At 40.6% G+C, this 17,081-nt stretch overlaps 1 protein-coding gene across 2 annotated transcripts in view; it reads right to left on the bottom strand.

The window, feature by feature from the left end:
- The window catches only part of FAM110B (family with sequence similarity 110 member B), a 123,429-nt gene that overhangs the window by 53,838 nt on the left and 52,510 nt on the right, over positions 1–17,081 (bottom strand). The gene's annotated exons all lie outside the window — the stretch shown is intronic.

Here is a 17,081-nt window from a genome sequence, read left to right as displayed (position 1 = left end):
ATTTATATAAACTCGAAGAGATCATACAAGGAAGCTACACTTGAAAAAAAACCTTTTCTGTTTCACAGGTGCTTCACTCCACAGAAGAGTACGTGTGGGGGAAAAAAAAAAACCACACCAAACCACAGTGCAACAAGTCTTAAGTTATCGGTACAGAATATTGTGCTAAGGAAAAGTAAAAATTTATGCTGGAAATTAAACCATTTCTAACCACTGCAGCAGTTAGGTTCAGAAACAGCTTTCCAAGAGCAGCAACATGGCCAAGAAACTGCAGCCACGTCCGACCCCTTTCTATCCTGTCCGCTCCACAGCCAGCAGAGGAGAAGGACCACCTTTACCACCCAAGCCGGTCAGAGAAGCTGTACCCACCCCTTCCCATTTCTCTCCACCAACGGTAAAAGGCACCAGGGCGATGGCAACAGCTTAGCCCAGCCAAGTGGATCCCAGCCCGGGGGCGAGCTGCCCTGGCGCAGGGGGATGCAGGGCCAGTTGAGGGACCCCTCTCCTGCCCAGCTTCCCGCTTGCACCGACAGGAAATGGCCAGAGCTGGGAATCTGCCTGGCACTGGTGGCTTTGTGCATTTTCTGTGACCCTTCCAGTACTCATGCGCTTCTCTCACGTGTTACCTTTACAATAAAATAATTTTTAAAAAATGCTGCCCCCACTGTAAGCCTAGAAGAAATATGCCACCATATTTCTAAGAAACAGAAATGCTTATCAGAGTCACATTTGAATTTCAAGGTGCATCTTATTTCCTATGCTTACTTCAATCCTTAAAACAGGAAATTCCTTAATTTCAGTCTTTTCCCTCCCTCCTTTAAATTAGCACCCAGTACTTTTTCAAAATTTATCTGCTCTAAGTTATCACCAGGGAGTATTATTTATGATAGTGCTGTGGTACCAGCTAGACGTCCGTGACAGTGTTTCACAAACATCTCACTTGGCACTTCCAAGGGACCCATTACATTCTTTATCCTCAAAATTCTTAGTATACTGAAAAGAAATAATACAAATTCTTAAGAAAGCTACTGTTTTCAGATCTCTTCTAAATATCTAATAGCAGTTAATGTTCAGAAGTTTTCTGATTTCTTTTAACGCTGTCCCAATGATTTTAATAGCCACGCACTCCCAAGTGTTTTTATGTGAACACTGGAAATATAAAGCCCTCAACATGTAAGTTTTGCGTTATTTGGTTTTTTGATTTTTTTTTTAATGAGGTGACCACACCGTAGCATTGCCAACTGCCTTCACTGGGATCTAGTGAATGTAGCACAGTTTTGAATAATCTGGCAAACAAGACTGGACTTCAGGCTTTCAGGCGTCTACTAAAAAAAACCCACCACCAAACCTGAAAGGACAACAACAAAAACCCCTTGGCTTTCCAGAATGGTATTAAACAGAATTACTTAATTAATGCTTGGAACCACAGTGCGGGCTGGACTCGTGTCACTCCTGTTTTGTACATGAAGAAAAGCGCTTGGTCAGTGAAAGAGAAGTGCAATTCTTATTGCAATTCCTGGCTCCTGACAGAAGGCCACTGCCCCTCTGAGAGGCCACATTGCAATGCTTCAAAGTCTTCCAAAATGACACAGCTACCTTTGCTCCCACAGCCACCGCACCTGCACAAATTATTTTGTGAAGCACCAGAAAATACATACCGAGTTTGTTTAGGACCTTCGATACCAGAGAGCACCAGAAGAAGTTGTACATTCTTTGCAACATTCTTTAAGCTGTCCTTTATCTTGTGTTAACATTATTCTTTATCTTCCTTCACAGGACACTTTGCTTTTCTAACCGATGGTAATTCTCATTGCATACAAATCCACTCATCTAGAAATGCCACTGTACTAGACTTGTTCTCTGTAATCAGGGAAGACACCTCAGCAAGTTTCTGTTGCGTTACAAGCTTTTGCCTACCATCTGCACAGAAAAGTCTTCCCAGCAGATACGATTCTCCAGATGCACTGTTACAAGTACAAATGCAGGTCCTTCTGAAAAGACCTTTTTGTAGGTCTTAACTGAAAAGTTACTAATATTCATTCTGCAAGACTGCTTAGTGATACAAGGTAAATTAAAAGAAGACCATAACACAGCGGAGCACACTGAATTGATTTAACAGTATTATCTCTTCCCAGGTGGAAAGGATGTAAAACAAAGCAAAAAGATAACTGTTTGAAAGCGTAATGACAAGGTGACTTAGGATGGCATTATGGAGACAGGAAACCAGCACTGTGATAATAAATAAGAGATGATAGATAATACTAGGGTATCTTATGAAGAGTTTCAGTACTGGGTACAACAGGGAAGAAGGAACCAACAAAAAGATGTAAAGAGGGATGATATGATCAAAGCCACAGGCCTGGGAAATGCTCTTTCAAGCAGTGTTCAGAACTGATGTAAGTGGGACAAGGCTGCTTTCATCCAGGCTAGAAAAGTGACGGCACAGTACTTCAGTAGTAGGATGAGAGGCACAGATGGAAGATTTCACAGTGCAGGCAGACAGGGAAGGCTGCATCTTAGACATGCTACACTGGGAAAATCTTTAAGATATGGGCTTCCCTTGCTTGCGAGGACCTTGGGAGAAATAAAGCAGGGGTAGGAAGGACTGGTCAGTTTTTATTCCACTGATACTGTACTTGATGACTGCTTTTTTATGCATCCATTTTTCATTATTATTTTAAAAGATTAACAGGTTTAAGGCAGGAATAGAAAGATATTTTCCGATTCAAGTGGACTGCAGAATTTTTACCTGAGGGAGAAATTATGAAACTGGTATAAGTGCTACTTTGTCGGGAAAGATCATCATAAACGTTCCTTAAGACATAAGGCTCTCAGTAGATTAACTTAATAGCAATTGCACTAGCTACACAAGAAAGTGACCCTTATTGATAAGAAATATTGGGACACTTCAGGGGTTTAAAAGACCCTGAAAGCAAATTCAAGATTCCAGCTGAGCAGAGGACAACTTAGAAGAGAGACTAATGTTAACCCTGGTTTTATGTACTTAAAAATTATACAAACAAAAATCACATCTATACAGAAATAAAGGTTGCAATCTAACTGTATCAAGCATTCAAAACTTATGCAGACTATTTAAGGACTTACTTTCAAGGGAGAGTACATTTAAAGAAGTAGAAATCACCTCAGGTGACAGCTTATGAGAAATAGGGATGTTAAAGAAATCCCCCTGGACTCCAAAATTATGCTAAAATCATGCTAGATACAATGGGGACTGAAACAGAATTACATGGTTTTTCTCTTTGAGAGAGAAAAAATCAATTATTTTTTTGAGGCTGTATCAGTTCTGCATTTGTAACTGGGCCATCGGACTTCTCCCACAGGTGCAAAAAATTGAAATGAACCAGTAGTAAAAATTAACTTCATCAGCCTGTTTCTCAGTATTAGCAACTTATTTTCTAAACGTGATAAACAACTCCATTTTGAAAACAAAATGCAAATGGGGTCCCCATAAGCATCACTGTAACTGGGTTTCTGTCCCCTTTATAAAAATGCACAGAGCTTCCACATTTTTCCAGAGCAGAGCAAGAGCGCTGATGCAGTGGCACAAGGTACAGGGTCGTGCTTTTGGTTGGTACTTCTGGCTGAAAGAAACCAAACATTGTAATGATCTCAAGCTATTATAACAGTCTCAAGAAGTCACACCTCTGCCCCAGTGTTCTCAAAAGTACCTGGTGCGGATCTGCCTTTGTGCAACTTGCAACTGTTGTTCCAACACTACTGGGCTTGGTGTTACGGGATCCTCCAACTGGCAGGTTTCAGGAATAAAACATCCTAGAAAAGGAGCTCATCCAACACCTTCACACTTGATGAAAACTCCTTTCCAGAGGTAAGGAAAAGCAGGAAACTCGCACCCCAGTACATGTTGCTTCCAGAAGCAGCAAATTGCTAAAACCATTTTAAAGATCTGACATCAAGTCCCTACAAATAGTAAATTCTTCCTTGGGGAACACCATATAAATACTCCAAACAGCTGAACAGGAACTCCTTCTGCCACTTCTGTTACCTCATCCCTGTGGAGTTTGGAAGGACAGGACCATACGACAAAGCGATGGTCACGCCGGTAACAGCCTACTGCTTGCTGCTCGCAGTGCCGAGCCTGTCTTAGACTTGTGGGGCAGCTTGATTTATGGGCAGGTCCCACTTTTATTGAAGAATTTCACATCAAATGTTTGCAACATTTCCAGATATATCATGAAAAGGAAATGAAAAGCCAGTTTTACACTTTAAAATAGGGAACAGGACTTTTGCTTCTTGCTTCAGGTGGCCAAACAGTCCTTGAAATTGAAATTCATAGCACATGCCAGCATTATAGACTTGGGAAGAAAAGGGGCTGGAGGACAGACAGAGGGAGGGACGGTTTAAAAACACACATGCGGGAAGGGAAAGAAGAGCAGGGAAGGGAGAGTCAAGCTGTCAGTACGAACCCATTCCTTCTTCATGCATGTTTGTGATACCCAACAAGACAACTTCTCCACTACTACAGGTTACCTCTAAAGGATTTTCAAAAGACAATTGCATGGACCAAAGAAAGTAATCTATTCAAGTGTAAAAGGCCTAGCTGCTAAACTAAAATGAAGCAAACGGGGAAAAAAAAATGGTACGGTTCATAAGGACTGAAGGATTTAGAGGATTAATTTTTGAAAATTCAACAGCAAAAAAAAAGTTCAAAACTTCCTAGTGGCTGTAATTGAAGCTGATGTGTTAAGCATGGAACTAAGCAAGCTCTCATAAATAGAGATTGGTTTCTTCCATCTTCAAAACAGGTTTTTTTAATTATTATTATTTTTGCAAGTGCTTCACTGTCTTAGAAATGTTTAAGTAGCATTTCTAAGATGTTATGTCAAGACCTATGAACAAGCAGGAAAAAGTAAATCCCACACCATATTTGAACACAGAGCATCAGAAGAGAAAACATGGCATTGCCATGTATTTCAACAATAAAAATTCAAATGCTTATGGGAACAGAGATAACTGTTTCTGCAAATTCAAATATAAAACCTCATGTCTGCATGCTCTATCATTTATCTTGGCCAAGATGTAAACAAAGACAACCTGTTCAACCCCAAACAATATAATACTAATGATGGTGATCATTTAAACAAGGGGAAAATTGACTTTAATGAGGGCTGAAAAGGAGAAAGAAACCGTGCCAATGCTATAAGGCAAGAGTCATGGCTTCGAAGGGACATGATGAAGAGCTTTGCAAGTATCCCTTTTTCCCCACAAAGTTATCCAATTCATGCTGCAAAGGATGCTCACAGACAGCTTCCTCCAACACCGCCCCTGAGGGTCACCTCATGCTTCATTTGTGTATTCCAAAGAGACAAAATGTAATTTTAGTAGTCAGCCTTGTCCAGCTTCCTAGTTTTCAGCAATGCTGTCAGACCTACCCAGCTACCGTGGGCTGCAGAAGCAGGGCTGAATACCAGCAGAGCAGTAATTATGCGTATGTAGGACTCCAAAACGTATATGCATAAATATAAAGTGCTTGTAGAGAGTTCTCAATTCAGGCCAGTTTGTCCATGTTTACTACTTAATTTGGACCTACATTTGAGGGAGGGAGTCTTGCTGAGGGTGCTCCTCCCTATTCTGACCCAGAGCCTTTTGGTCTCCTCTCATGCAGATCTCCTTCCCAGCACTTTGTGCCCACTTAAACTTAACATGGGCCCTAACAAAGATGTAATTATGTATAAGTAGCGCCCAACAGAAACCATCTAAGAAGAATAAAGCTTTCTTGAAATCAATTTTATCTAGCATTTTTGACTACACAGTCTTAGTATATTATTGTGGAAGGGAAAAATATCTAAGTGAGATTTATAAAGGCTGCATAAAGCATAGAAACCCAGTATGGCCTGTATGAAATCACATTTGTATATTTAAGAAAAATATAAAAACAATCTCCTTCTCCCTTTTCCATCTCTGATATTCTCCAGTTTGTCCTAGCCTCCAGGTATGTTTATACAGCAGCTAGAAATAGGTAGGTGCATACATACCTATACATGTGCACATTTATAACTAAGAATAGGTATACAATGTGAAGTAATTTTGGATAGCAGAACTAACACATAGAAAACAACTTGCCTAGAGTTGCAAGGCCTGCTTGATCTGCTGTTTGGAGACTTCTAGTTACAGAATCACAGAACAGCTGAGGCTAGAAGGCACCTCTGGAGATTGTCTAGTCCAACCCCTTGGTGAAAGCAGGGCCACCTAGAGCAGGTTGCCCAGGACCATGTCCCAGTTGGGTTTTGAGTATCTCCAAGGACAAAGACTCCACAACCTCTCTGGGCAACCTGTGCCAGTGTTTGGCCATCCTCAGGGTAAAAAAAGTGTTTTCTTATGTTTAAATGGAATTTCCTGTATTTCCATTTGTGCCCATTGCCTCTTGTCCTGTCATGGGATACCGCTGAGAAGAGCCTGGCTTCATCTTCTTTACTCCTCCCAGTCAGGTATTTATATACACTGATAATTCCATGCTTAATTTTAGTGAGAAGCAGAAAAAAAAAGCTCTGTGTAGGATCCTAATGCTTCCAGTACTGTGTTCTGCAAAAGCCAGAAGAGTCGCTATAAATGGCAGATGTACATATTTCTTGGAGACGAGGGAAGCATCAATCCAGTTTCAGCAAGCTTGCAAAAAAGTCAATGGTAATTCAACACCAGATGGATTTAGTATTTGTAGATGTCTTCTAAGAATGGATTTGTTTTAAGTTGCAGACATGCTTTTGATGCAAATGTAGGCGAGTCATGCTGAAGTAAAATAAGAAAGTATAAGTTGCTTTGTAGCATGAGGAAAGAGAAAATACTTGCAGAAACTCTGGCTCTTTAGAGAGCTAAAAATCACAGTTGATAGTACAGAAGCATCCCCGTTTTTCTACACGTACCATAGGAAAAAATCTCACCGAGCCACACTACAGATGAAGAATCCAAATCATGTATTCTTTAGCACGGGATGGTGGCATGATCTGCTTGGCTGTTGCTCTGTGAGGATTTCATGAAGGCACTCTGCAAAACCCCCTCCCAGCGCAGAGCCTCTAGCAGGATCCTTTAGGCACCCAGTGCAGCAAATGTGCCGAGTAGCCAGCACAAAAAAGAGCAAAATAAATGTGACTTTAAGGCAGTAAGCACCCACGCGGCTCGGAGCCCTGCAGGCAGCAGTGAAGCTGTCAAGATTCAGGCCAGTAACATGCCGCCGCTGCCTGAGACATCTGTGAAGAGCAGGAGGGGCAGAAGCAGCTCCTTGGGTCAAGCTCTTACAGAAGTACAGCTGGTGTGGGGTACCTGCATGGAGGCATGATGAAAAGGAGCCCCGTTTGCAGAAACGATCAGGAAAGCTCATTAATCACTTCGGAAAGGCCTGATCTAGAGATGACAGGAGGATGACAGGAAGATGAACAGAGATGCTTGCTTTCAGTAAAGAGGTAACAGGCTGAGAGAAAAAAAGCAGATATGTCAGACTTGGAAAGGTCAGGGGTAAGATTTGTATTTGTCAGAATGTGCTTTCCAAGCAGGAGCCAAGGACATCTTGCTCCAACAAATAAATAAATAATATATAAAAAAAAAAATCAAGCACCTTTGGTAAGAGAACTTAAATTCTTCATCTGCATGACAGTTCTTGGACACCTCCGCCTACAAGGTATTTTTGGATATCCTCCCCCAAGAAGGGAGCAGTGGCTGCAAAGATGTCAAAGAGCACATGGTTGAATGGCAAATAGAAGCTGAAAGGCAGAGAGAGATAGATTGGAGAAAGTGGAAAAAACAGAGAAGATAGATTTGAATGGGAAAATGGGGCAGACAAATTTAGAAAGGAGGTGGCAGCAAGGCAAGAAGAGGAGAACTGTGGGGGAGAGAGAAACAAGAGGCACCAAAATACTGAAGGACAATGACACCATCTGAGCTCCTGTTCTGTTGCACCCACCACAGTACCTGCCTTCCACATAAAATTAATAGCAGTCGTACCGCCTCTGCTGGGCTTCACCCAGCCCTGGGGAGGTAGGAGCCAAAACAGCAATCTCTGCGCTCCACAATATGCTAAAGGAAAATGGGGGCGGGATGGGGGACAGACGGGACAGGACCATGGATTGCAGCAGGGTTGATGTACCAGTAATGGAAGAGGAAGGGATGTAATTTATCAAATCCCTCATACATCTTCTGACTAGACTGCTGTTGTAATGTCACGGTAGAAATATAAAGCTGCATACTCATTTCCAGATGACTGCAATGCCCAAAATACCCAATGCCAATTATGATACTGAGACAGAAGGAAATCATCCTTACCCTGGGAAGTTCGTACTGTAAGTGCTTATACAGACAGGAATAGTTATACCGATCTTATAATATTTTTCACTCTTTTAAAAGACATTTGCAGTGATGGTTTATCTGAAGCACAGACTGTTCAGCCTACCTTGCAAGCCCACAGTCTGTGGTCACATAAAAGATATTTCACCTTTATTGTCTCTGTTTCTCCCTTCCTCTCTATCCTTTTTCTGCCTAGATTATACAGGCAGGAAACACTTTGGAACGGGGACTGTATCATATTATGCATTTGCATTATACGCCAACATACCACACTGTATTAACGTCCCCTTCAGTATCATTACCTACAAAACCAGTACACAGACCTTAGAAGACTCAATTATAACCATGGACCCTAAACAGATGCAAGGGCCAAATATTCCCAAACTTGTGAAAATGTGCATACCACTGCAAACCTGGATGTTCACATTTCTCTCCAGTTAAATGGCGCAAATAACCCATACAAGTTGTATTACACATGGCATAACTTTGCTATAGAATGTGTTTCTATAGACTTCCTAATCCAGGAGCAGAACAGCCTAACCCTTGGGCTAGTCTACCAACTTCCAAAATGCTAACCTCCCTTAAAAGAGAGGCAAGAATTTAATATCCTTCTTTGCCATTAATTGGGAGTTTGTAGTACGCGCATTCATATTAGGAAGGTATGAATGGATGCAGTAAAATCATTCTAGAAGACCCAACAGATATACAGCCAAAAAAAAAAAAAAAATAGATGGCCACATAATCATCAACAGTATAAATAATACGCTGTTTCACTTAATAAACCAATATACCACAGAAGTATGAGACAACTGCATGAGAGGGCATAAAACCAAATAGAGTCTGTTATGGAATGAACAACTCATGTTTAAAAATGACATATTTACAAAGTGAGAATCTGGGTTGCAAACTTTAGCTGCTTCATGGAAAGGCTGTAGCAAGTAGTTGTGCCTACAGGTGGCTGAAGCACATCCATGAAAGACAATGCTAAATTGAGACAGGAATCTTGTTACCAGGATTACGCAGACAATAGCATCCAGGATTACCATTTGCTGGTTGTATGCTACATTAAATCTATCATGCCACGCTTAATACCACAGGTAATAAGTTTAAGAACAATTAAAATTAATCGTAACAGGAGATTAAATGTAAAAAAAAAAAATTAGTAATATCCATTTTGTTTTCAACTCACCATACCACTGCAGCTGTGAGAATTGCAAGAAAGACATTGCTGCTTCCACTCCCTGCTCTATAAAACACGACCTTCCTCTAAACATTGCAAGTGTCTGACATGCAGATGCCTAGAGCTAGGCATATTTCATCCACTGTTTTAAGTTTCTGACTTCACATAGTTAATCCCCAGAATAACTTGTGCTCAGCAGGTGAAAGCCCTGTGGAAGGAGAGGGGCGGGGCAGGGCAAACCTTCCCCACCCCAGGCCCTTGCCTGTGCCCAGTCCCTGGACTGGGAGAACCCATGCCCCCGAACTGGGGCAGCAGCCATCTGCATCCAGAGAACATGGTCACGTTTCTGACCCCGTTAATTAGTGCTGCTGCATCGGTGTGGGAAGAGTGCCATGACAATAAGGCCTTCCCAGCTTAAGGTACACCTTGCTGAGCCTGCAGCGGGAATCTCCACCAAGAGGGCTCACCCCATGCCACCCAGCCCAAAAGTTTTAAGGTTTAAAGAATAAAAAGACCTTCATCCAACAAAACACAGAGAAGAGGCTATTGATCTCCCATGAATTCTCAAAGTATCATAATGAGCATTTATAGATAGGTTATTGAACATCTTGACCATTTAAACAGACAGATATTTCATCAGTGAAGTAATAATTGGAGTTGGTTCCAAAAACAAAGGAAAAGGAAAAAGGAGCTTTAGGGCACAATGTCAGTTTCCTCATTTTAATGTAAACCTTTACACATATATCACTTACTGCTACTCGACTTAAAAACTGTAAGGCATGTAAGTGCAAATCCTGCAAAATAAACACTGTGGTAATACTTTAAATCCCTACGACTGTTTTTCAGGAGTATCTCTTTCATTGCTAACAGACTAAAAAAAAAAAAAAAAAGCATTACACTTAAGCATCATCTTTCCCCTTTAGACTTGCTATGGTTTTAAGTAATGCAAAATTCACTTACACACATCGCAGTAAAAAGACATAATATCTTAATAAACCAGAGCTAGTGTAGCACTGTTTATTACAGGCACTCAGTTTACTGCATATATCCATCTTCAACTAGCAGCCAAAGCTAGAGTTTCTGAAAACACTACTCTTCAAGGAGTATTTATATTTCTGTTGGATTATAAGGAGAGTACTGGTATGACACAAAGTGTCATAAACATATTAATTTCTACACAAACATATATTAGTGTCAGATGGTATAGTGATTCTTCCCTAGCTATATATGTATATATGAGAAACACTTAAGACCTTGATTTTTTTAACATACTTTTGTGCCTTTAACATACATACGCATACACACACACACACACTGCATTCCTGGTTGGAAAGAAAAGTTTCCCTTTCACATAACAAAGGACTTGGAAATTTATCTACAGGGCAACATACCAGAAATAAGAACAGTTCACAGAGGCGCATAGCAAACACGCTATGCATGCATCTCCTAACAAAGAGTAATTAAAAACTTTTACATCAAGAAACTCACTGGCAAAACGTGAGTATAAAATCTCATTGAGAATAATCTGAAGTGTGCTACATTTCCCATAACAATACGCTGGTTATAGTTAAAATATGTTTATAGCAACAAAGATGACAACTTTTTTAGAGTGTAGTCCACACGAACTGTTGCTTCAATTTGTTTTCTTTGTTTACCCAAAAGAAAAATGAGGTTATAACAAAAAGAGATGCAACAATGAAGTAGCTTACTCCTTGCTGTTAAGGTATTGCAAGTTTAAATTACACTATCACCAGTTCTAGTTTCATGACTGTCATTTTTTCTGGTGATGCTTGCATAGATCATGACAGCTCTTTTTGGATGTAGAGATGTCCACACCTAAACAGCTGCTGGTGCAGCATTTCAGTTCCAGTGGGTGGTGGTATTACCCGTATCCACCACCAAAAATATGCTAACTTTTACAGCATTTTTCCAGCTGTGCTTTATGTTACTTACAAATAATGATAGCTCAATACATGAAACAGAAAATATCAGCCTCTCATCTCTTGAAAATAAACTATCTGGATATGGTAAATATATAATTCAGTTGTGGATATTACTTTCTATGTTTCTTTATTACTAACATCGCCGTGATTTACTCCTTAATGGGATGCTGTTGCAAAGGTCATAAAGATGTAGATAAATTACTTCACGTAAGCCTCTGTTAAAAAAGGCAAGAGACACAGATGAACTTAAAACCTCTTTAAGACACTTTTGGTCGGTAATTTGAAGCAACAAGGCGATATGAAACAGCCTGAGAACAACACACCTTCACATCCCAAGTCCTCCCTGTCCAGGCTAAACTGTTACTGTGCAAAAATGACATTTTCCAAGTCTGCATTGAAGAAAACAACTTTGGAAATAAAATCCAGGTGAATGTAGACACCACGGTAACTATTTTAGTCAACAGCAAAGATTCAAAGAAACTGGTATGTACCAGCTGAGATTAAACCTCCCAAATACTTTTCCTTTTGAATACGCTATCACAAATAATAAAGCATACATAACTGTTGTACCCACAGCCATATAAAGTTAGCAACCAAATAAATGTCCACTTTTAGAGGGTATCTCCTCAGGAGGTAACACAGTTTCATACCACATAGTTTAAGAGTGAACAACTTAAAAGTTTGCTTTGGTTTATACAGTAGGAAAAACATCTTCATGGATAGGTGCGGAGGGAAGAGTGAAGACTAATACCAAAATAGCTCCCGTTCCTAACACCTTTCTGATCCTGGCTGAGACAATCTACTCGTACCTCAGACGCATGGTGGCAGCCAGCCAGCCAGATGACTGGTGACTTAATACACAAGTTCATGTGGGCTCTGGAGTCTGACACAGACAAGGGCATTAACTTTGAAGTCTTAACAGTCAGCCTCAATATTCAAAAGTCATCAAGTGAGGCATGACTATATTAAGAGACTTTTTTTTTTTTAATACTTCATGCTTGCTTCCTTCTGTTCTGAACAGCTTTCACTCTCAAATGTGCTCATTAAATATGCATGCTTTTTATAGGAAAAGTTGTGATCAATTGATGCGTAGGTCAATATGAAAAGAACTTAAATGAGTATGATGCTATGATAAATACTGTAACAGCCTCAGAATCACAGATGAAAAGATTGGCATATATATCTTGTTTCATTCTACTGCTGAAAGCAGTTCTGACGATAAACAAGGCTTTGGGCCAAAATTCAGCCTTTGAGAACAATACAGATAGAGAGAGAGATATATATATAAAATACATGTGCATGCAAGCAAAGGATATACAGCAATCTACCAGGCAGGGTGGCTTTAGTTTCATTTTGAAAGCCACTTAAAATAAAACCCTGTGGATGAAACAAAGAATCCACCCAAACATGAAGGCTCCAGCATCTTTGTTGAAAGAACAATAGCATATTACTCCTCATCCCTCTATCTTGTTGCAAGAGAACCGTCAAGACAGTTATTGCTGTGACCAAATTAAAGAACACTTCACAGAATTATTCTTTAAACTAATCACTATTTATAGAGATTTATCTTCATGTGCCAATAGTTATAAATGCTCTAATTCAATTGCTCTGCAGAAAACATCCCAATAACAGAAATATTTCCATTAGCATAACAAAAGGCAACCAGTAAAATTACTCACATGCACAGGCTCAAAATTTCAACTGAAAGCAATATTCCTGTAAAAATACACTCTTTTTTCATACTAAATCCACGCTAATGATATGTTTTGTAATCTAATGGCTCTCCCGCCGGAGTGCACATGATATTAACGAAAGCGAGATCAAATTAAACAGATGACATGATTAACAGTATTCATTTCATGCATGACTGTTTTACCGGAGAGATAAAGACCTGAAAGTAATTACCGCCAAGTCAAACTCCTTCACTGACCTCTCCCCTTGCGGCTAGCGGTCCTTAAGTACTGATGTTTTGCAACAAAGACCAGTGCCTTTCATCTGTGGGCTTTCTGTTACGCTACAAGCTGAGCACCTCTCCCGTTGCACGCACACAGTACCTCTGTATCTATGTCTGTAATGCAGCATAAAGATTACTGGGGAAACCTATCAAACCGGCAGGCAGCAACCTCGCCCGCCAATAAGCGCGAGGCACATGCAGAATCCAGCACATGCTCGCTGAGGCTCGCAGACTGTCACCGCTGCTTAGCAGGCTGCTAATCTAATTATAGCCCTTTGCCGTAGCACAGGGCTGCTGAGGCACCGCGCGCGAGGAAAGGAGAGCTGAGCAGATCACACCTTTTAGCCAAAAGCATCAACATTTGGGATTGTTATTTGTCTGGGCGCATAAAGATAAAATTCCTGGTTGGGTTTTGTTGTTGTTCTTGTTTTTCCAAATGATTCGCCTGCAAGGGGGTCTCTGAAAAAAAGGATATATTTAGGAGTGCTCCGTCAGAAGCAGATCACTTGTACTTTGCTAGGTCTGTTAGGAGGAGACAATAAAATGCAGCAGTTTATTCCACCAGTAGGAATACTTGTTCTGAACGTACACATTACCGGCGTCATATACACAGTAGATGTCAGATCAGTTTACATACAGTACTTCACAATATACAACGTAGACCTCAGATCGGCGAGGCACCACACACACGCTTTCAGCGCACAGTAGCCCTACAGAAGTCAACAGGACCCCCTCTGTCCTTTACATTTACACGTGGGCAGATACTCAGATGACCCGAGGGCTTCTGTGTGCTTTGGCACATAAAGTCCTAACTAAGCTTTCATGAGGCTATGGTGGAAATGCCAAGGAAATTTTTGCCATTATGCAAAACAACTAAATTCATTTGGAAAATACTTACTGCGAGCAAACACTCCTTAGAAGTATGGGGAACTAACTCAAGTAAGACTTACACGCATCTTATAAATACCTAAGTCCACAAAACTAAGGAATGTTATGATCTGAGAGACCACTGTGTATTTGAAAGATGTTGAGAGCTTCTACAATATCAGGTAAATAATCATGGAAAAAAATACAGGCACCTGTAGTTTAGTCTTCCTTGATAGCATGTTTCAATTAATCTTCACTCTGATTAGCACAAATCGGAAAACAATCTTCTGAAGTTTCCTGTTCCCACATGGTTCATGTAATCACCTAAGCTCTACACTGACCAAAAGGTTTTCAAACACCAGTGGCAAGGTGGAAGTACACAGCTTGTTTCTCAGAAGTGCCAGTGCCAGCTCTCTCTCATGAGATACAGTACATTTTTCATGATCGATATTGCCAAAATATCATAATGCTACAGCATTATGCATATACAAACTTCACAACACATTTTTAAGATGCTCCACTAAGTTACACATAAAACACATCCATAAACATTATACTCAGAAGACCCTGAACCCCACTGCAATAATGAGTTCCTATGTGCCCACAGCAGCATTTTTCCCCTAATCTTTTACTCTTATCACCAGCACCATGCAGCATCAGGCACAGTCCAAGTGCATGATATTAAAGGTTGTTTATAAACGTTTTTATCTATCATACTTACTTCAGTACAAAAATTGTATTTGCTACTACATAAAATGTTACTAATGGAACAAGACTTCCATGTGGTAACAGTGCAAGACCATATTTATTGACAATATGTAAATAGCTGTGTCACAGCTTTCTTAATCTGCCAGTGAAAATTGCTCATAACGAGTCGCTCTGTGCTAGAAGCAGACTTCATCTCTGTAAGAAAAATATTCTCAAAGCTATATATGGCTAGAAATAAAAATGAAATGCAGGAAGAGTGACATTTTACCCCTTGATTCAACTTGCAGTCAACATTAAGTTTTGTGTTGCAGTAAATGAAGGAGGCTATTTTATTAAGTCTTCCTTTTCAGATTGCATCATCTAAGGAGCTCATCGATTTTTATAAACTGTGCTTCTTTAAAATACTGTAGGAATATTACAAGTTTCTCAGCAGTACTGCTTGAAGCCACAAAACTACGTATTTCATGAATAAAGGCAGGAGGGGCAGTTGTACAAAGGTTAAAAATTTAATTTAAAAAGAGTTCAAGGCACATGGGAAGAAGAGGTGCCTAATTATTTGATGATCAGATCCACAATGATTTTTCTAACAACATTTCGCCAAAGGTAGCAACAGGGGAACACGACCAGTAGTCTTGACCCTAAGTCCTCTGATCCAGCTATTGGGAATGCTTAGTTCGCTAAGCAAAGGAAAACACGCACAAATACACACACACACAAAATAAAGAGAATCAGACGTAAATCATTCCTTTAATCTAATTCACCCTCACAGACCACCAAGGCACCTACGACAGGTGAGAAAATGACCAAGAAACAGGAATTAAACAGGCTTTAGCTGCCACAGGACTCTCAGTTTTGGCTCCCTCCCATGCAAGCTGCTAAGCCTGCGCATCCCCTGTCTCTTCCCAGCAGCTCCCCACGCCCTCGCTGATGCCTCCTGCATGGGTCCAGCACTGCTCCCCAGTGGTTCAGGTCCTCCATTAGGATGTTTCCCCATCAACAGCTGCAAAGTTGCATTTCAAGAGACACCTACTTGTCTCTACAACACAATCAACATTCACTAAACCCCAGTGCTTAGCGTAGGAGACCAGTCAGAAGAGTCCAATGTCAGTTGATTTTAACAGTCACTTCTAACCATTGTGACGATGTGCTGGGCAAGGAAGATGTGGGGAACAGCACCACAGGTCTGATGCTTGGAGCCAACGGTGGTTTGCGAGGGTCCACATTCAGCAAAGGCAAGTGGCTAAAATTCCAACTGAGAACAACGCAGAGCTCCACCAGCCTGCCCCACTGCCCGTGGTGACCACACGTGAGTGCCTGGACCACGCACCAGACCTGGGACAGGATATGGCCACATATAGGCGTGCCAGCAAGACAGGCCAAGAGAGGTTTCATGAGGACACAGTCACAAGAGACGACTCAGCTCCAGCAGGTCTCTGTTGGAAGTGAACAAATTGCGAAAGGTACATGAGTTGGCCAATATTCGGCAGACTTTCGTCGAAAGCAAAAGCCTGTCCCTGGCACAAGTTATCCGCCTGTGCTAAGCTTCAAGTTCCTGCTCCTTCACAAGGAAACAGAAGGACTCTACAATGTTTTTAGAAATTAAAAGCAAGTTAGGTTTTCTCTAGCCCTGTTCCTTAACAGAACAGTTTCAGTCAGAATTTTCCAAAACCATCTGGTCTGAGGCAGATGCCCATCACAGAGGGAAGGAGAGAGGAAAACCTATGGGGGTATGATGAATTCATCACATGACAGTGAAACCAGCGTCTTACAGTGAAAACTGCCTAGCTAGCACATTAATGAATTTTACACTTCATTTAGGCATATCTAAGTGAATTAACAGACAGATTACTATTTTGGGAACAAATAACTTTTTTACTATGTTATGATCACTTTTATAAGTACTTATATATCCAATGCTTTCAATAAAAAAAAATTTTAAATAAAAAATTTCTGACATGCCTTGCAACTAAACAGGTTTCACTCTGGATACCATTTAACCTTTGACTTAAAAATATACCAAATATTGCTTGGAAACTGCTACCTCAGTTACATAATTAGATTTTGCAAAGTATAGTAAACACATGGAATGAAAATGAGTAGAGCAAAAAGGTTGGTG

Source organism: Mycteria americana, chromosome 2 (genome assembly GCF_035582795.1).
Source record: "Mycteria americana isolate JAX WOST 10 ecotype Jacksonville Zoo and Gardens chromosome 2, USCA_MyAme_1.0, whole genome shotgun sequence".
In the NCBI taxonomy this organism is placed as follows: domain Eukaryota; kingdom Metazoa; phylum Chordata; class Aves; order Ciconiiformes; family Ciconiidae; genus Mycteria; species Mycteria americana.
This window is presented reverse-complemented; position numbering and strand designations above follow the sequence as displayed.